Here is a 22986-nt window from a genome sequence, read left to right as displayed (position 1 = left end):
TTTATCTGTTTTGTTTAAACCTAGTCTATGGTATCAGAAAGTACCATTGTTTCATCGTCCTTTATTTTAAATCGGGAATTTATATCGTAAAAGAAAAATGCAACGAGTTGAAAAAGAAATAGATACTCATCGTCCTTTATAACAGTTCGATCCAAGAGTATAAATACCTAGGTATTGTAATGAGAGCATCGGGTTCTTTCAGTACTGCAGTTGAAGATCTTAGTAAGAAAGCACTTAAAGTAATTTTCATGATTAAACGTAAATTTCACTGTACACATAATAATACACCTTTGCTTTTAAAACTTTTTGACTCCTGTGTAAAACCAGTCCTTCTCTATGGAAGTGAATTGTGGGGTCCGTACATTCTTAACCTGGACAAAAGATTAACACAAGGTTCAAATGATGATTTAGAACAAACTTTTTTAAATTTTGCTCCTGAAAAGGTTCACATTCGATATTGTAAATATGTACTTGGTGCCACTAAATATGCTTCTAATATTGCAAGTATGGCAGAACTTGGTCGTTATCCAATCTCTATATTTGTTATTTTGCAATCTCTTAAATACTGGCTATATTTGTATAAAGACCCTCTTTTGAATTTTTCAAAATTAGCATATAAGTCAATCGAAGAAGTTGATTGTACCTTTCCATGTACCTTCAATAAACACATTTTTAAGTTTCTAAAATTAATTAATTTTGACCATGTTTGGAATAATAAAGGAACTATGTCAGAAGGAAAACTCATATCTGCAGTGAAAAAGATTTTACAAGAAAGATATGGAAATTATTTTTTCTCATGTTTGTCAGGTGAAAAGCAAAACAAACTACGCACATATTACAAGTTAAAAGAGGAATATAAACCTGAGACTTATACAAAGTTAAATATCCCAAAACAATATGTTAGACAATTATGTAAATTAAGAATTTCTAACCACAATTTACACATTGAAAAAGGCAGATATAATAAAACGCCTTTGGATCAAAGAATATGTACACATTGTATTGATAACAAAATTGAAGATGAGTTTCATTTCATATGTGAATGCAACCTCTATCACGAGGAGAGGGAAAAGTTATATGATGACATTGTTAATATTATACCATGTTTCTGCAATTTAGATAATTTTGATAAATTTAAATATTTAATGAACTGTTCGGAGACTGATGTTCTCACCAGATTTCTTATATATATAGACAAATGTATTTTGATTAGACATTCATCAGTGGGAATAATTGTATAATATTGAAATGTGAGTTTTGTCTCTTGCTTGTTATAAGTGTCAAAATTGTTGTCTGTTATGTTTTATTTTTGTTTTGTATATGTTTTTTATATGTGTTTATGTGTTTCAGCGATGATCCTTTTGTACTGGATTTTATACTGAATAAAATTAGTTAGTTAGTTAGTTATATATAAATCTTCAACTGATTAGACGAAACTCTTGTAATCGTTCCGCGGTGGTTTTTGTTTGTCTGCGATAGTTATATCAACGCCTGAAGAATAGTCAATGGAAAATCGTCAATATAAAATTTTTATAATGTTTATACCATTGTTGTTATCCGAAGAAAACAATGAAGCGTGCATAAAAATTATAATAAATACCATACGTTTTCAGATTAAAATGTATTCGAAGGTACAAATAAAATCATTTGTTGAAGAAAGATAACACTTAACACTTGAATAGCAAGGTACAAGGATTAATTTCCGGTTTCAAAAATGGTTGCAGTTTTTGTTTGTCTGCGATAGTTATATTAACGCCTGAAGAATAGTCAATGGAAAATCGTCAATTACCTTTCGAAACTAGCTATGCAATTTACACATTTGATAACATTAAGTTATCTGCTAGTTGGCTCTCTTATCCAGAAAGCGCCTATTAAAACCTGTGATTCGCGACACATTTTTATCGAATACAAAATACAATTCTAGTTCCAAAAATACAACATAGCACCAGAGATCAACCTATATTTGTTCAAATGAGATATTTTAAATGGGTTTGGCCATGCTATTTGATGTTTACTTCACACCCGAATCGTTTGAATCTTTATTACATGCTCAATATCATGGTTTTGAATAGTTTTTAACAACCTTTTGACGTATTCCTGTGCATGTTATCATAAAACTTATGTCTGATTATGAAAAATATAATAAATTATCATAAGGATAAATTTAGCTTTACCAAGTTGTGAATGGTGTTCAATTTGTGTTACTGCGCAGTCATTTTCCGTTAGTTCAAATTTATTAGATTGATGAAAAGTTGTTATCTCTTAGGTACTTGCTTTTGCAGTAAAACAAACACTTCATGTAAGTACTAAAGATGTTTGTATTTTGTTTGACGCTTTCATACAAAGTTTTTATGTCATTCCCAAGAAACGACCAATGCACCACGAACAAAATAACCGAATCGAAACGCAAAACTATATTTTTCTTTTTGATTCCAAATTTTTAAATGGAATTTTTGTTAACCAAATATATGAACATAAAAGAATTAGAAGATCGAATGTTGAATTGATTATGTTAATTTTAACGTTCAAATCATGTGGTATGCACTGAAATCCAAGTTTTATCCTCACTACAGAATGTGTCACCGTCGTAGACAATGACTGCCTGTAATTAACGCCAAATGATTGTCAGAAAGGTCAATCATTTTTTGGGGCATGTTTTGAGTTCTGGTTTGTATTCGACTTCTATTACAGTGTGTTTTGGCAATTATTCGGTAGAAACTTTATGTCTTTTAATGTGTTTCTGCAATCGTTCCTTGGCATTTCAGTTTTTAAGAAAATGTTATGACATGAATCTGTGTTCTATGGTTTTTTTAATAGAAGTTGAAGTTGTGTCCATAATTATGTGTCGCAAATGACTTGCGTGTTCAAATTCTATTGACGTGGTGGTGTCACTACAAATTGATCTGGTCATTGATGGTCATCAACAAATCCCATCTGCCAGTATTGTCTTTGGAAGGACAGTTAGACGTCAAATGTTCTAGTTACAACATGTTCATGAGATCCAACATTTTTTTAACTGACTTACGTGTGGTTGTGGATTGAAAAAAATGTTACCCGAAGAAAAAAATCAAATATGAGTTTCAAATTTTGTGCGACTTCAATAATCCGTTGTGGTTAATAACCACAGACCAAAAGTAAGAGTAAAAAAAATACCGAACTCCGAGGAGATTGAAAACGAAAAGAGTTTGATTTTGCGAATCAGAAAGAAGTCCTAAAAGTATGGTAAGCACGAATAGTATGAGGACCAATCATGAATTGGTTAAAAAATCAACAAAATGAATGTTGCGTTTCTAATGTCCCCCAGTATATTAATTCTTGCTTTTATGTATGCATTTGAATAAACACAATGTATATAACTCCAAAAATCAATGATCAAAATATTTAACTGAAATACAAATTTAATAAACACTTTTATATTAAGGAGGTTCGCGGGTCTAAATCATTTATATAGGATTTCTCTATATTTTTCTATAAATGAACTTTATCTTATAGTTAATAGAAAAATAAAATAAAAAAGTGGGGTCACTGTTCATTTGCGCTCACAATCTACCTTCGAAAGAAGCATACATTTTTGTAAAGGTGTTTTTTTTCTGTTGAAGTAATAGGAGAAATAAAGTTAATTTCGAAGAAAAAAAAAAGAAATTTATTACAGAAATCGCTCAAATTTTACAATAATTTAGTTTAGGTACAGCTTATATGGAAATTATATTAAAAAATATAGGTCACCGATGAGTTAAAAAAGACATTTCAATTTTAAAGCCAAAAAATGGCATTTTTCCACCAAAGGGAGATAATTTGGAACTTTTTCAATGATGTATACATTTTAAAAGTCATCTGGGGCCAACACGAATTGTTTGTATTGAATGATTTTTGTACCATATAATAAGTAACAACTACAAAAGGTAACAAATAAAATTTGAAATGAAAAATAAATGTTTATTTTTTTTCTGAAATTTTTATACCCTCTAGCCTCCTTAAATAAACATGTCTTCAAATGAATAAAATCAAAATCAAAACTTAAAACAAATGTCAGAGTACAAATTAAAAATTATTTAGATTTATATTTTATGATCTTGAAAACTATCATTTCAAATATAATACTCTCAAACCTCTGTGTCATCTCAAAATTATACTATTAATTAACAGAAGAAAAAAAGATACAGGTATAAATGCAATTTATAAATAAATCAAGAAATAGTCCCTTTTGAATTTGATAGGATTATCGCTATTGTCGTGTGTATACATGTATATAAGTTATCATACATTTAAAGAAAAAAGGATATCAATTTATAATAACAATATTTCGTTGAAGAAAGACAACTCTTGAACAGCGTGCGAAAAAAACCAAATAATTCACCATAAAAACGAAACTTAATTTTGTTAATTTTGATTTGTTTGCAAACAGTTTTTACCTTGAGACTGCGATCGGCAAGAACTCATCACCAGAATAGTTAATTACTGATTTATCACTGTGACATTGTCAGTCGCTGTTGTGTAAATATTAACCTAATCATGAGTTGATAGGACATCCAGCCCTTGACAAGATTTCAATTGAATGCACTATTTAAACTTTATGTATGTACTTCAAACAAATTGCTGAATGGAATTTGCTATGGTAATTCTTTGTTATTTATGACACAATAATTACATTGCATTAAAATTGGTTAATTTTACCTTGGATTTTGAAAATGTTTTATTTTCAACCATTAATGACAGCGTTTTAATAATATAAAATATGTTGGTACTCGAAAAAATAAAAATGAATTGATAACTGTTAAGATAAAATACGATAAAAAAACCATTGTCAAAAAGTAAATCTTCACAAAATATCAGATTTAGAATTCAGTCGAAGCGTATTGTATATTTATCCCTTTATAAAAGTAGTACCCTTTAGTGTATTCTAATTCTATACACATTCATTTCAAATAAATGTTAATTAACGTTGGTTTCTTCAGCAAACCATGCCTTCAAGTTTAAGGAGCGAAAAAACTATGTTTTGCCTTCATGAGCAACGCAGAGTATTGAAACAACAAATAAAAATATTTTTTCAATGGGGACTCATGATCAATTTGCTTTTTATATTCTAAAAAAAGGAACTGCTTTGGGAACTATTCGGAGGAAAAGTATAAGCAAAAACTATAAAATGTAGGTACTTTCAAGTAATGATTGATGCTCAATCAATCAGTGATAGAGAATCTGTCACTAGCTTTCATTCATAAAGAGTTTGTGATGAAAAACACGTACTGATTTAGTTTCCCCAGATACTAGTACATAATTTACCACCAGAGATCCACTAATATTTTAGTCAAATGAGACATTCATAAAGTGGTTTACTATTTGGCACAACTTTTTGGAATTTTGGATCCTCAATGCTCTTCAACTTTGTACTTATTTGGCTTTATAAATATTTTGATATGAGCGTCACTGATGAGTTTTATGTAGACGAAACGCGCGTCTGGCGTACTAAATTATAATCCTGGTACCTTTGATAACTATTTACACCACTGTGTCGATGCCACTGCTGGTGGACGTTTCGTCCCCGAGGGTATCACCAGCCCAGTAGTCAACACTTCGGTGTTGACATGAATATCAATAATGTGGTCATTTTTATAAATTTCCTGTTCACAAAACTTTGAATTTTTCGAAAACTAAGGATTTTCTTACCCCAGGCATAGATTACTGGAATTTTGGATCCTCAATGTTCTTCAACTTTGTACTTATTTGGCTTTATAAATATTTTGATATGAGCGTCACTGATGAGTCTTATGTAGACGAAACGCGCGTCTGGCGTACTAAATTATAATCCTGGTACCTTTGATAACTATTTACTCATGATCTTTGAAAATTCACTTCATAGTACACACATTTTAAAACATTATGATGTATTTTTAACATGTTACCATAACATTAATGTCTAGAGATGAGGAATATTATATATTGTTATAGTGAAATCTTCAACAAAATTAAATTTTTTGCAATTTTTAGTGCTGTGGTGTAAAGTTTTTATTTGTTTGAATTTCGTGCATTGTGGGCTAAATGTACCCGAGTGGGTATTGAATTCGCAGTAAAAATAAATGCAATATTTTGCGGGACACTTTAACAATCATTCTTTATACCAACTAAATCCGCTACTATTGAGACCACAAGAACAAAAAAAAATGAATGAGAAGTAAATGAAGTCAAACAAATATATACAAGTTCGAACTAATTATGGTATTTATACGTAGTCCTGAAAAAAATAAGGTGGAATGAGTGGCTTTCGCCATCTTTGATTGTAAAAAAACAGAGATCTTTTGGTCCAGATTTTCAATCAAATTAGTAAAATCTGATGCGGGAAGGCATATAGATAATTTGAATTTTCATGTAAAAGAACAAATTTATAACATTATAACTTATAAATTTTTACAGGTGTGCATTATTTTTGTTTGATTTTTCATGTTTTTAAGTTGGTATTTTAAGGGGAGGTAACTCTGAAATGGTGCAAATTCTAAAGGATTCTACCTTGCAATTTTTCTATTCTGTAATTTAACTGGATAAAACGTACAGTGCATTTTCAAAAAACGTATTCTATTTTACAAATCTATCATTTAGTTTACGTTCTAATTACATAATGATGTTTTTCCCCTGTGTAATCCCTACAAAATGTGTCATTTTGTCACAACCTGTAGCTTGAAAAAATGCGAGGTGATTGTTTTTAGATCTCAACCCTCCCCTATACCTCTAGCCCTTGGCAAAGAAGAAAAAACAAACGCATAACAGTAAAACTCAGTTTAAGAGAAGTCCGATGTAAGAATAGGAAACAAAAGAAAAAATAAACAAAATGACAATAATACATAAATAACAACAGTCTACTAGCAGTTACATGTATATTCCTGGAGAAAAATGAATATTGAATGAAATGGCATATGTATACATATGATTTTATGATATTTTTGAATGAACTTTTACCGATTTCGAGATTGAAAAGGACAACCCCAAGTCCGCTGGATTTGCAATTTTTTTTTCTATTGATTGCGTTTCTACCGGCATCACATGCCTTAAAGAAGTCCCTAAATAGGCAATCAATCGTCAAAGCAATCTCGGACTATCATTATTTATGCTGTTTGTTGTTATACAATTTAATAAACTATGTGTATTTTTCATCGAGTTGATACCCGTGGTTGAAATAGGCAGGTGTATTTGATTGAAGAAACCGGATCAGGACCAACTACTTTTACAACCACTAAGCAAACATGTCTCAACATGTAAAAAATTAAAACCAAAAATAACATGAGATGAATAAAAAATACAAATTATTTTGAATTCATAGATGGATTCATTTCTCATTTTTGAACACAATTAGTTCAAAGATAATGCTCTTGTTATTTTGTTTTGTTTACAAATTTATACTGTTGTATACAAATGATTAAAAGAAACCTTTGAAATTCGTACAATTTCCCCAAGCTAATGTAAAAGAGTAATTAATATGATTGATCAAATGACATTTTATAAGAAACCATTTTCGTTCTTTATACATAGCCTATTTATATTTATGTTCGTATGATGATTTATAAGAAAAAGTTTCTTAAAGGGAAATTCTTTACACATATATCAATAAAAGGCTTTAAGCCTCGGTCACACCTTACCGGATAGCACGAATAGACGACTAACGGATGAAAATAAAAGTTGTCCGTTGACAAAATTGTTATCCGTTTGGAGTCCGTTGATGTACTGACCAAATAAAACGGACGAGTAACGAATGCAAAACGGACACACACCGAATATGCAACGTACGAGAAACGGAACCGTACCGGACAGAACGGATGTCGAACGTACATCCGACGGACGCATAAGACGGACACCTAACGGAAGCGTACCGGATAAAACGGATGAACAAGATATAGGGAAAAATTAAAGGCGACAATAATAATACATGTAAATCGCATAAAAATACAAAATGTTTCTGTGTAGCTGGTTTTGGTTTGTTCTTCAAAATGCCGCCAAAGGGCAGTGTCTGGCCTGAATAAGAGCTGCTTGATTGTGAAGACGTACCCTTACTCTAAGATTGACTATAAATAATAAGAATTGATTAACCTTAAGAAATTTGACATACCAATAATATTTTCAATTCCATCTGATGAGTTAAGCCTTTTCTGCTGATTTTATAGTTTGTTATACCACTGTCCCAGGTAAGGGGGAGGGTTGGGACCCCGCTAACATGTTTTTACCTGCCACATTATATGTGTATGTGCCTGTCCCAAGTCAGGAGCCTGTAATTCAGTGGTTGTCGTTTGTTGATGTGTTACATAAAACTGAGAATGGAAATGGGGAATGTTTCAAAGAGACAACAACCCGACCATAGAACAGACAACAGCAGAAAGTCACCAATAGGTCTTCAATGCAACGAGAATTCCCGCACCCGGAGGCGTCCTTCAGCTAGCCCCTAAATAAATATATATACTAGTTCAGTGATAATGAACGCCATACTAAACTCCAAATTATTCACAAGAAACTAAAATTAAAAATAATACAAGACTAACAAAGGTTCTAAAAATGCTCGCACGGTCAACGCTTTTACAACCCTATGAAGTTACAAAAAGAAGCATTCAATACTTATAATTACATATTTTAGCTATGATCATGAAAACACGAATTTTATAATTGGTTTTTTTAATTCACCTGTGCGCTTTTTATTGAGTCATGTAATTGCTTAAGGAATAACACGTGATGTGCAGTTAGCCAATTAGAATAAAGTATCTTTGGTGGTGGAATCTGTTTCTCTAATGATGTTCAAACAATACCGAGCAAACTTATTGCTTCTTTGCGACTGATCTGCAAAAAGATTGGTTCTTTCTATGTTACGTCATCAGGCATGGTCGCCTTTTTCATGCCGTCACAATAGGAAATTCAGAGGAAAACAAGAATATTCGACGTCATAATCGGATTTTAACCAATGAAGAACTGAACCACACATTGATTAATTTTATTTAGACAATGGGTACAGAAAAGGATGCATTGACGATGAGTAAACAATTTTCCAATAGAAAATCTGTGCAAAATTTCTATTTAAAAATATGTTTAAGCATGTTGTTTACTAATAACAAATATTTAAATAAAAAAAACGAAAAAACATTCTTGAGTATATTTTGATTCCATACACATTCATCTTAAATAAAATGTGCATTCACTTTGGTGTCTTCACAAATCATTCCTTAAAATTAAAGGATTGGAAAACTTCCCTGGTTTGCTCTCGATCGCAACACAAAGTTGTTGAGCGACAAATACTTTTTATCATTTCAATCTAAGATAGTAACACACAATTTACAACCAGAAATCCGCCTATATTTAGTCAAATGATACATTTAAAAAGATATACAGCCATGATCTATGACATTCACTTCACACTAGAATCTGTTTAGAAAAGTCTGTCAACCGTTGTTCAATTCATAGTAGTACAGTTATGTATAGTCTCAGAGTTTTTAACAACATTCTGACGTATTTCAGAATATTTGCATTTAATGTTTGGTATGGAGAATTCTGTTTTTCTAAAGTTTGCATTTTATACAATTTTTAGTACTATGCAGTAACAACTGTATCTGTTCAATTTTCGTGCTTACACAGATGATTGCACTCTTGTTGGTATTAATTTCGCAGTAAAAAAAACCCACTGCACTTAAGGAATGACTGTAATATTTTTCTGTCTTTGAAGAAATAACATCAAAAATGGGATGCACAACATTTTTTAGGTTATTTCGAATAGAGAGAAAAATATTACAATCATTCCTTTTAATTTGATTCTAAATTCCATTCCGGAGTAAATCTTGCAAACATTTTGCTCATCACGGTTACAGTCATGACAAAACCATGTCTATGAGCTGATAGACAAAACACCGCAAGCCAATCAGACGACGCTTTACATCCAAAATTAAAATTATTTAGGACATTAGTACGTTGTAGAACACTTTAAACAATCGTTCTCTAAACCAACTTAATCCACGACAATTGAAACCCGAACACGGAATGATGAAACATAATTTTATGGATTCAAACAACCATTTGCGTGTTTGGACTAATTATGGTATTTATTCGTTGTCCTTCAAACATTAAACCTTGAAATAGGAATTGAGTTCACTGATAATTAAATATTTAAAATTCTTGACTTCTTTATTTTCAATTATTTATTACTGTCCTTTATGTTGAAAAGAAAATCAATGTAAATTATGTATTGAAAAATTAAAACCGATTCAATTATGGCATAGGCAAACAAATATTAAATTTTGCTTTTTATCTACATATCATGTTGTTTCTGGTGAAGAGTTGTCTCATTGACAAGCATATCATATCTTCTTAATTTTCATAATTATCAAAGTAGAGTATAGGCAATAAGCTTTAAAATATAGGTATTTTAAAATAATGATCGATGAAAATTAAGGACTTTTGGACTAGATTTGATTGATCATACGCTGGAGAGTTTATGGTAAACAAATTATCCTACTTTATACAGTTTTTCAGTTTCAATCCTAGATAAAAAGTAAAATAAAAAAAATACTGAAATCCGAGGAAAATTCAAAACGGAAAGTCTCTAATCAAATAGCAAAAATCAAAAGATAAAATACATCAAACAAATTGACAAAACTGTCACATTCCTGACTTGGTACAGGCATTTATTTATGAAGATACTTACCCACAATTCAGCATTAGAGATCCATTTATATTTGATCAAATGAGACATTTTGAAAGGGGAAGGGATTTTGTTAAAAAGTCTTTCAATCTTTATCAAGTTCACAGTATAAAAGAAAAACAAAGGACTATTCTGTCTATAATGGGTGTATTTAATTGGTAATAACATAGGTGAACTTCTACTGATATGGTTTATGCGTTATATAGATTATTACGACAAGAAAAAACCCTTATCACATGTAACCGACATCTTTCAACCCAAAACTTTTGACATGCTGCTACTACCATTTTCAATTTATTGAATGTCAAAGTGTTCACTTTATTGACTATATTGTAATAATATTGTTTTGTAAAACTCTAAAACATGTTGATACATGCTGTCCTAAATTAACCCATATTGTCGACATACTTGTATGGCCCAGCTCGTACTAGACTGTTTGTGTGTATACTCATACGGTCCGACCATACGAGTATAAGTATACAATTAGCACCGTATGCGTACGACACAAATACTCATATTATCTGTTACATATCTTGTATAAATATGTGATACATGTAGTAACATTTAAGGTTCTGAACTTTAGATTCCTGAATATATGCCCAGTTTTAAATAAAATATCTTATGGAAATTATGATATTATATATATATATATGTCGTGTACAAGTTGCGATTTTGTACAGGTTATAACATGTACAAAAATATTGTACATGTTATAATTTGTATAATGCGAAAATACAAGTTATAACATGTACAAAAGTACCTCGTACATGTTATAACCTGTACAAAATATTGCTTAAAAATGGTTTTAACTTGTACAAAATCGGAAAATAAGGATATGTTTCTATTATCACAACAGATGTTATTGACCTCAATAATATTTTCATAACTTTTTTTTTATTCCTTCATGTTAGTGTGTTTTGTCCTTTTTTGATACAGTTAATGTCCAGGGGTCGGTATTACGAAGCATTCCTAAGACTTGTCAAAAGATATATCTTAGGACATGTCTTATGATCCTCTTATGACTATCTTTGGACATATCTTTATTTGATGAATTATAATTGTGAGTGTCCACTTTGAAGGTAAAAGTAAAATAATTTTATTCTAGTTGACACTAAAAGACATAAGAGGATAGCCAGGACTGATGTGTCTACAAATAAAATTGGGAAAGGAAATGGGGTATGCGTCTAAAAGACAACAACCAGCCCATGGAGCAGACAACATCCAAAGGACACAAATACATGCTTTCAAAGTAGAGGATGTATATTTTAAACATCAAAATGACATTCGCCTCATGCAATGATCTTATAGTTTATAAAAAAAAATTGAGTTATAAATTTACATATGTTGAAGAGTAGATCTAAAGATATTGATAATGAAGCGTGGTCCAATGAAAACTATTTCAGCTCTCTCTTGCTTTTACAGAGTAAGCATATAGACATTTTTTAGTCTTTAGTTAGATATAGGAAGGTGTGATTGTTTTAGTCTATAAACCGAGAGGGAGGAGTAATACCTAAAATAATTAGGCATCGTTCTTTAAATTTTTGGAAGAATTTAGTTTCTAGTATCTAATGTAATTGTCATTGAGGAAATGCAAGCTTTTAGTAAATAGTGTAACACTTATTTAAGCCATGATGGACTATATAAAACATACAATTACATGAAAACTAATTTTGCCAACATAAGTCATGAAATATATATTTCTGAAACTTTGTGATGATTGTCCTCTACAGAAAAAGACACGTTCTGGCCTATTATTGTTGTTCTTTATGCATTGGTGAATTTAAAAGTATATTTTACTTCATTAAGATTTATCTTAAATTTTGTACAAGTTAAAACCATTTTTAAGCAATATTTTGTACAGGTTATAAGATGTATGAGGTACTTTTGTACATGTTATAACTTGTATTTTTACATTATACAAGTTATAACATGTACAATATTTTTGTACATGTTATAACCTGTACAAAATTGCAACTTGTACACGACATATATATATATATGTATATACATTTGTTTCTCCTATAATTTTTTTTTAATTTTCTGACATAATTAATTCTGTGACTGCATCTTACATTAATTTGAAAATCCTTTACGATAGATAATTTAGCTGATCTGTGAACATTCAATCTTTATGTCTTAATTATCATGTACTGTGTTACGTTAGATTAAATCTGACGAGGAAAGGTAACACCCAGCCAACGAAAGCTTTATTTCTGTAGACCCTAGGTGGTCGAGTGGTCTTGCACGTCGGGCATAGTGCTAGGCGATTTCGTGCCACGATATCTCAGAAGCATGAGTTCGAATCCCGGCCAGGAAAGAACAAAAAAAAAAATTGCGAAAGATCTAACATTGATGAGCTGTTATTTATATCGATTATATATACAAAATGTGTTTTCAGCCTTGTATCATCATCACTGGTGATCCGATGGATGAAATATGTCGTAGAGTTGTCGCTGGTTCAGACTTACCTATAATATCATTACTTCCGTGACTGCATTCTACATTAATTTGTAAGATCCTTCACGATAGATAATTTAGATGATCTGTAAACATTCCATCTACATGCCTTATATATCATGTCCTGTGTTACGACGCTAGATAAAAACTGACAGGAAAGGTAACACCCGGTCAACGAAAACTTTAGTTTTGTAGCTCCTCGGTGTTCGAGTGGTGTAGCGCTTCGGGCATAGTGCAATGCGATTTGGGGTCACGATATCCCAGAAGCATGATTTCGAATCCCCGCTAGAGAAGAACAAAAAATTGCTTCCGCGAATTTATCAATCTAACATTGTTGGGTTGGTATCTTCACTCAGTGTCGGTCACTATCTTGTCACTGTCTGATCTTTAACAGATCATATTCGATTGAATAGGGACGCTGTCGGGACATGTTCGGTCGTTTTTAACCATGCTAATTGGACAAGAATCGGATTGAAAATTGGAATAACATTTCAATTAAAGTTTGATTCATAGGATCTTCATCAGACAAATTTTAATCGGGAAAGGTCCTGTCAAGGCGAGCTGTAAAAATCGTGATTGTGTGACCCCAGGTTAGCGTCATTATAACGAACATTGCTTTATTACATAGTCTTTAAATATTTAGCAGTATTAAAATGTTAGAGGCTCGTTTATGATAAAACATGAGTATATGGTACGTGTCTAATTTAAAGTTGCGCTATTCGCACACCGCACAAAAAAAATAATGATTGAAATTTTTGTTATAAAGAATTTTTACACTAGTAAATAATACTTGAAATTCATAAATGATCGCGTGCATTTATCATTTTTATTTTTCAAGAATGGACAAAAGTCCGAGTTTCATCATTGTGATTTTGAAACAAAAGGTGCATACAGGTCTATATTTCAGTTATCCGAATGTGAGTTCATGCTATTGCGATACTCATTCAGCCGCATTATTCACATTTATATATATAAAAAATAGCAATAATTTGCAGTATTCACTAAACCATTCAAGTATGCGGACAAATATCAGGTTTGTTTAAGCATTGCTGATGGTAAAATAATAACTTGCATACAAACTATGCAGATATAAGGTAAGAACTTTATTGCAAAAAGTATCTCGTAAAAATAAGTATTTCATAAAGTAAATACATTATACAGATACTTGTACTTAAGTACGAATAGCAACACTACAAGGTTAATGTAATAAAATACCGTAACGACAGAATAAATAAAGGCCGAGACAAACCGTTATAAAATATAAAGAAATATTGAACTCCCACGAATATTCATGTGCAAAGTCCGTAGTCAAATGGCAAATCAAAAACTCGAACACATCAACTGAAGGAATAAAAACGATCACATTCCTAACTTGGTACATACTTTTTGTTTTTGTAGAAAATGATGGATAAAACATGATTTTATCGCTAGCTAAACTTCTTATTTGTATGACAGTCGCATAAAATTCCATTATATTGTCGACGATGTGTAAACAAAACAAACAGACATAATAGGTAAACATGTCCAAAAGTGGGGAACAGCAGTCCAAATTGTGTTAAAATCTAAATCAATATAAGTCAAACAAACAGGTTAACAAATAGAAAAAAATGGCATATATACAAAGCACCTTAGCAAATACCAAAGACAAGAATATAAAACTTTACCATAGCACAATAATACAAAGAGAAGTACTGAGTCACGCCCAATGAATATGTCGCCAAAAATTGACTAAACAGTAAAAGTAATAATTTACAAAGACAAAGGAAAGAATACTATACCACGCTATTAAGATGATAAACAACATCAGTACCTAGACTCTATACTTCAAGACCACCGTGTATTATATGTGAAGTTCATACGGAATATTTAACAACAAGATCTTGGTATATCCCTATGAACATTTTAGAAAAAAGACGAAACTTTCTTTGCCATGCCCCTGGTTTATCGACTTTCTGCTCAGACACTGAGTAGCAGCTTCAAGCTATTGCATACCGAATGAGTCGTAAAATGTATATCCCATATGCAGGTGATGTTGGTATATTGCTACTAAGGTAAAAACAATATACCTTGAACTGTATAGCTACACTGTATAATGACTGTATATTAAAATACCTTAACAACTAGATGCATAAGACAGCGGTAAACAATAAATAAAGTTGTAGTCTAGGTTTCAGACTATGGTATATAATGTGACTTTCCAGGCTAAGGGTTTATTGAACCCTTAGCGGAGAATGATGTTACATATTTCATAAATATTTGAGATTGTTTAAATGCGCAGTTAGTTGGTTTATATACAGGCATGTCACAAATTTTAGTTTTAACAATTATTATATTTAATTTTCATTTCGAAACAAATTTTACAAAATTGATTACTCTAATCAAACTAAGTTATAAAATTCACAACTGCCATATTTGAGTGGGTCTAACTTTAAATTAAAAAAAACCAAATAATTTTCATTAGACTCTTGCCAGATGCAATAATTATCACAAACTCTTTAGAATTAACATACTTTCAAAATGTCTATTTTACCTGCCGTTTGGTGTGATATAGTCCACAAGTTGCCGTTTTGCTGCTAATAAGCTCGCTGTGTGCTCAAGAAGTAAGTTATTTTTTTCCGACCTTCTTAGTATTTTAAGGGGTTTACCATACCTGAACTGTCGTTCAAGCTATGTGTGAAGGTGAAACGTATACTGTGAAAGATTTGTTTACACTCATTGCGACGATTGGTTTTTTTAAAATTTTTTATTACCCTACAAAATTTCTAGAAAATCAAATCGAATAGTTTATCTCTTTAAGTTTAAACCCCAAGATAAATGAATTCATTTTCCTACATTTCAAACATTTAAAAGATATTATTTTTCTTAGTAAAGTAAACTTGACACCATAAGTTTAAAATGTAATTTATTTGTATTTTTGAAAATTTTAATAATTTCTTTGTTAATTAGCGAGTTTATCAGTGCACAAAATTTTAAAGGATAGTATCATGACGTTTCCTCACAACTATGAATAAAGAATATATTTTAATTGTTACTTGTGTGTTCTAAAAGTATAAAAAGATATTTTAGTAAAGTAACAACAAAGCCGAACTTCGGAGATAATTCCAAACTGAAAGTGTCTATAAGCAAATGGCAAAATGAAAAACTCAAACACATCAAAGAAAACTTAGTTTTAAACATAATTTCAAGTGGTCTCCTGTGCCAGTAAGAAAATTTGATAAACTACTAAAAAAAATATACCACGTTTTTCATAACATCCGAAATAATTCTCTTTAAACGTGGAAATGGTGATTTCTGCTACACGGCAATATCGACTATTTCATTTCAACACCAGAAACAAATGTTGTAATATGTAAATGCAAATTTGTTTACATTACTTAACCTGCATTTAATTCATAAAATATGTTTACACTTATACAATATTAGCAGATTAGGATAGGTTTTTTTTTTGTGTTTTTCTTTTACAGTACACATACTTTGATTTCTCATTTGTCAGGATTATTACATTTTTTATTCAATCGTTTGATATATTTGAGCTTTTCTGCGATCTTACTACGGACTTTTTGTTTTGAATTGTCGTCGTTGAAGTTCGGTATTTTTGTTATTCTACTTTTTAGTACACTACAAGCTAATTCTCAAATTTATGCTACACGGTACACGCTTATATAATCTATAATCCGGTTCAGACACGAATAGTGTATATAATTTTCTTATTTTGAACAGAACGGAAGAAAGGACGGAGGCACAGATCAGTAAATATATTATCTCTTTGCTATGATAAGTTGATAAAAAAAAAAACCAAATAAAACTGAATTTAACACCCTACTCAAAACTTTTACCTAGTATTCGGTGTAAGAAATAAAATAAGAGATATAACGTTGAATCATGCATACGATTGTACGTTTTCTTTATTATACTAGAAACCATTTATCATTATAATTATAGACTAGACAAAAAAAAAACTGATTCAGAAAGTGTAATTTTTTTTCTTGTAGATGCGTCCTCATAAATTACAACATTTTCTGTCCGGCGTGTTTAAAACTGTTGTTCAATCATAAAACTTTTAAATCAAGAATAAGAATAGTTATGATCTCGCTTCAGACTCCAATATCTATTATTTGAAACTTGAGTAGCTTTACGAATTCGTCGTTTGAGGGATAAATATATAGGCCAAGTGATTTGATTACCGATAACTGAATGTAATGCTCACTTTAAAGGTTGTTGTTTGAGACATCAAACGGCCTTTACCTGCATAAATATTATAGTTATATTGATTCATCACTGGGACAAAGTCACTTGTTTTAAAATATTACCTTAATCGTGAGTCGATATGACATCCAGGTCTTGACAATATTTGAATTGAATACACTTTTTTATCTAACATTATGTAATTCAAACAAATTGCTATTCATGACACATTAATGACATTGCATCATAATAGGTAAAACTTCACCTTGGATTATTAAAATGTTTTATATGCAATCATTTATAACAGCGTTTGATAATGTAATATATGTTGAAACTCGAAAAATAGAAAAATAGTTTATAACTGTTAAGAATAATCTATTGTCAAATAGTAAAATTTGGGCAAAAGGTTGAATTAAAAATTAAGTCGAAATGTGTTGTTAATTTGTAGGTCATATACACGGAGTTCACTTTGGAGTACATCCTAATTCTATGCACATGCATTTCAAATAAAATGTTCATAAACTTTGGTGCCTGTAAATTAAAAGAGAGAAAAACAATTTGTGTTTGCCTTCCGACACAACTCATGAGTTATGAAGCAACAAATAAGATTATATTTTCAATGTGGAATCCTTATCAATTTGTCATATATTCTAAAGTATGGAACTGATATCAAAGGAAAAGTATAAACAATAACTATTAAATGTAGGTACTTAATGATTGATGCTAAAAAGATCAGTTATAAAGATTTGTTTTACTACTTTTCATTAATAATTCGATAAAGAGTTTTTACTGATTTTGGTTTTTCAGTTTCAATTTTAGATACTAACACACAATTCACCACCCAAGATCGCCCTATATTTCATAAAAGCATAAAAAGGTAGTCCCATGATCTTTGAAAATCACTTCACAATACAAACATTTTAAAACAGTATAATGTATTATTTACTTAATGTTTGGAAATGTTGAATGTTATGTATTTATCGGTAAATTTACAACCACATTTAAATTTTATGCATTTTTAGCGCTGTGGAGTAAAGATTTTATTGGTTCGAATGTCGTACATTGTGGGATAATGGTACCTTATTTGGTATACATTTTGTAGTTAAAACATTGCAGTTAGGGATATGCGAATGTTGTTGAACACTTGTATCACTCATTCTTTATAGCAACTAAATCCATGATAATTGAGACCCAACTAACAAAATAATAAATCTTAAGTAAATGGATTCAAACCGTTTTTGGCCCCTCTATTTTCTCATTTTCTAATTTTGCTTTAAAAAGCTCCTTATCACACTTAAATATTCTCTTAAGTTTGAAGTTTGTTTGGATGGACTTCAAAACTATTAGTTTCAGAAAATGGGTGAGGTTAGGGGGTAAAAGGGCACCAAAAACGTCAAAAGAAGGAAAAATAACGATTTTGGCCATTGTTTCTTAAAATTTAAAAACGTGCGCCTACGTGACCCAGAAAAAATTTATGACGATTTAAACAATTAAAACAGTTCTCATGACATTGGAATAAAAAAAATCCTGGGTCATGATGGCGCAGGCACCAAAAAAATAACAATTTGTTGTAAAATCAACTGCAAAATGAATAATAATTAAAATATTGGAACAATAACAGAAAGTTAACTCCTAACCTCCCCAGTTGCAAAAATTTGTGGTTTTGAAGTTAATCCAAACAAACTTCAAACATTAAGGAATGCTTTAACATAATAAGTAGCTTCCAAAAACAGAATTTGAAAAATGAGAAAATAGGGAGGTCAAAAGCAGGCATTATCGTACCTTGGCCTTTGTCGAATATATAAGATTCGAACTAATTATGGTATTTATTCGTATTCCTTTAAACATTAAACTTGGGAAAAAGTATAGATTTCACTTTTAATTAAATTTTAAATTCTTAATTTCTTTATTTTCAAATATGAATTACTGACATTATGTTTGACACAAACACAATGCATTTAAAAGAAAGTCAATGGGCATTATGTATTGAAAAATTGTAATCGCTACCTTTTTGCTATTGACATACTTAGATTAAATTTGTTTAGCTGCTTTAACAGTTCACGTGATATCTCCGTTCAAAAGGAATAAAATTGAGAATGGAAATGGGGAATGTGCCAAAGAGACAACAACCCGACCAGAAAAAAAAAACCATGTATGTGCTTTTATAACTGATTTTGTACATGTATGTTTGTATAGAAATTTATAATTAAAATAAAGGAAAAGCTAGGTGCTACATTTCTTAATATTCCATTCAAATATTTGATTCGAAAAAAACCACCAACCAATAAGGTTGTTATTATCATTTACAGAATGACATATTCAAGAAACGATGGTTGCGGGGGGTTCTACAAAAGGATAGACGCTTGTCTAGACACAACACACTAATAATATTATAGAGAAAGAAAATCACTAACCCGAACGGAAGAAAAATATAAAATCAAAAATAAAAAGGTAGGAAGATGTATAGAGAGTTTTTTAAGTTGTTAGTATAGTTTGTGGTAATAAAATCGTCAAACTGAGTCTATTTTAATTTGCCGGTTCGAACTGTTTTAACTGTAAAACACAAATAAGCATGAACTCTTTTCAAGAATATCTTTACTAGACTTATCACTAGTACATTGTCATCATTATCATAAGTCCTTAGAGCATCATGAGTTTTACAAGATTTCTACTGAAACACTTTTTCGCATTGCATTGTGTACTGCAAATAAATTGCTGAATAGAAATAGAAATTATTTATTTGCAATAATGACAGCATTATGATAATATAATATTTATTTGACTAAAGATTTAAAATACATTTATAACTGTTAAGATAAAGCACGACGAATAATCAATTTGACTAATTATACTAAATCTCTGCAAAAATTCCAATTTATATTATTCTTATGTCATGATATTTCATATGAAAAAAGTATAAAATCAATATTACCACAAAACGAAAACAAATTATAAGGACTTGTAATTTCGGGGTCTGTTATTATTAAAAGTTGTATGGTTCGCTTCTGACCACATACGAATATATAGAGGGTTATTAAAATCCAAATGGGGGTAGGCCGAAGCCGAATCTCCTGTAGAATTTACCCACCCTTTATAGATCCGTAGTGGGTCAGTGGTTAACCGTATAACTAATTTATCGCAAGCTAGACTTTTTCTGTTGCGTTGGGTTGAAAAATAAACAATGAAACACAACAACATTAAGAGATGACGTCACCATAAACAGTACATGTGACGTCATGAAACCCCTACGAAATTTACTAACCCCTACGGTTCACTAGTAGTGGTGTTAAACTAATTACAACGTGAAAATGTACCTGCGGTGCAATAAAGGTTACTATGCGATATGAGGTTTGCTATTTGTTGAAAGCGATAGCTGTTTGCCTATATTCCATTTGGTTTCTGGTGGAGGGTTATCTTATTGACAATCATGCCTCATCTTCTTAATTTTTATATTTATGAAAACAAATTAAAAGCAATAAGCCCTAACACATAGGTATTTTAGAGTGATGATCAATGGTGTAACAACTTAACTAAATTTTATTGATCATTCTCTGAAGAGTTTGTAGCTAAAAAAAAACCTACTTATACAGTTTATTTGTTTTAGTTCTAGATTCTTACACAAACAATTAAACACGAGAGATCCATTTATATTTGGACAAATGAGACATTTTGTAAGGGGTAGGGCCATGATCTTGGAAATTGATTTCACATTAGGCACGTTTGTTAAACGTATTTAAATCTTTATAAAGACAAGTATCATGTTTTGTATACTATCTAACAACATGTTGACGTATTCCTGAACATGTTATCATATTATTATTTTTTGGAGATTTTGGTCAATTTAATATATTTGTCATCAGGACATGTTCAGGTTTGCAAATTAAGGTTAGATTTTATGCAACTTATGATACTGCGCATTTCAAAGATAACGGAAAAATGAGGTTTTTTTTTGTGTGGTTGGTTCATTGCGCATTTAAAAAACACAGCATACAAGCCCATAATGCTACTTTATTATTTTATAAATTGTTCTTTCAACCGTAAAGACCCCCAACAACAAATACGCACGAACAAAATAATGAAACCAGCATTTAAATATTTTGAAATTATTATTATATTACTCTTTATCCTTGGAAGTGTTTTGATTGATGCGAACCTTGATTTTTGATTTGTCGTGACATTTTTTGCCGATTTGAATTACTGCCTTTTTGTATGCATTTAAATGAACTCAAAGTATATCAAACCATAAGTCAATGTTCGTTATATATTGAAATATTCAACGGAAATACTAATACAATAAATACTTATACAATCTCTAAGCAAACATGTCTCAACATATACAAAATCAAAACTAAAATATAACACGAGATGAATACAAAATAAAAAAATAATTTGAAATCAAAGATAGATTAATATTTCATTTTTGGACACACTCAGTTCATAATGCTCTTTTATTTTTGTTTGTTTCCTACAATGATGTCTTAAGATTATATAAAAGAGTAACTGATGTGATTGTTCGCAGAACATTTAATCAGCAACAATTTGTCTGCTTTTATGCATAGCCTATTTATATTAATGTTATAATGAGAATTTTAAATTCTTACAGGTCGATTCTTTACAAATAAGTGATTGTTTGAATGTTTTGACTATTACACTAGTTAAACACTAACCGCGGAATTTGAATATGTAATTATCAATTCTGTAATTCGGACACAATTTATCCTTTTCCAAACAGTTTGATTGTGTGTTTGTATAACAAAGGTTTGGTTCGTCTAATTCTATTTCTTTTTTGGTCAAATTTAAAATTGACGTCGTCAAATATTCTTGTTTTCCTCTAACTATCAACTTTTGATGTCACGAAAAAAGGCGAACATGCATAAAAGAAGTATTAGTTTTAACAATTATGCGTATTATAATTTTCTAAACAAATCTCATAAAATTTATTACCCTAATCAAACTAATTCATAAAATAACAACTGTCGTGAGTGGATTTGACTGTCAATAAATCTATCTGTTTTGAACTGACAAAAAAGTAATTTTCGGTAAACTCTTTCCAGATGTAATATTTATCACAAACTATTAAGAATTGACCTACTATCAAAAATGTCTATTTTACCTGCAATCAAGTGTGATTAAGTCCACACATTTGCCGTTTTACTGCTACTAGGCTCGATAGCTGCATAAGAAGGAAGTTAATTTCTCAGACCTTTGTGTCTTTATAAATGCTTCATACTACGTTAACTATCATTCAAGCTACATTTAAAGCTAATAAGTATCATATTAAAGGTTTTTCTACACTTGATGAAAACATCTTTGTCTTTGCATTATATATTGCTACTATTGTTCGTATACATTGTATTTTATGACAATTATAACCCTACAAAATTTCAACAAAAATAAATCGATAGTTAATCTCCATAAGTTTAAAACTCAAGATTATTCAATTGATTTCAAAAATGTCGAATAATTAAACAATATCTATTTAGCTCAATAATTTAACTTGAAACCACGAGTTATATAAATGCAATTTATTAGCATTTGGAAAAATCGGAATTTGTTTGTTAGAATAGCAAGTACATAAGCGCACAGAATTTAAAGGATATATTCCTGTCGTTTCCACACAACTGTGAATTAAGAAGATATTTAAATGATTTCATGGGATTACTGAAATACAGGCGAAATATACC

General features: G+C 30.5%; 2 protein-coding genes across 3 annotated transcripts in view; one reads left to right on the top strand and one right to left on the bottom strand.

Moving 5' to 3' along the window:
* LOC139513645 (uncharacterized) overlaps nt 1–3642 on the top strand; it is a 250764-nt gene extending 247122 nt beyond the window's left edge. Inside the window, exon 10 of the transcript XR_011662490.1 lies at nt 3425–3642. The gene's annotated coding sequence lies outside the window, so the exon portion shown is untranslated. The remainder of the gene's footprint in view (nt 1–3424) is intronic.
* The window catches only part of LOC139513642 (chitin synthase chs-2-like), an 88775-nt gene extending 66130 nt beyond the window's left edge, over nt 1–22645 (bottom strand). The window contains exon 1 of one of the 2 annotated variants that reach the window (XM_071302312.1): nt 22416–22645. The gene's annotated coding sequence lies outside the window, so the exon portion shown is untranslated. Of the gene's footprint in view, nt 1–22394 lie in introns of both variants that reach the window. The other variant, XM_071302313.1, reaches the window with a different exon arrangement.
* Nucleotides 22646–22986: the final 341 nt, after the last annotated feature.

Source organism: Mytilus edulis, chromosome 2 (assembly GCF_963676685.1).
Source record: "Mytilus edulis chromosome 2, xbMytEdul2.2, whole genome shotgun sequence".
NCBI classification, from domain to species: domain Eukaryota; kingdom Metazoa; phylum Mollusca; class Bivalvia; order Mytilida; family Mytilidae; genus Mytilus; species Mytilus edulis.
The sequence above is the reverse complement of the archived record's forward strand: the minus strand, read 5'-3'. Positions and strand labels throughout refer to the sequence as shown.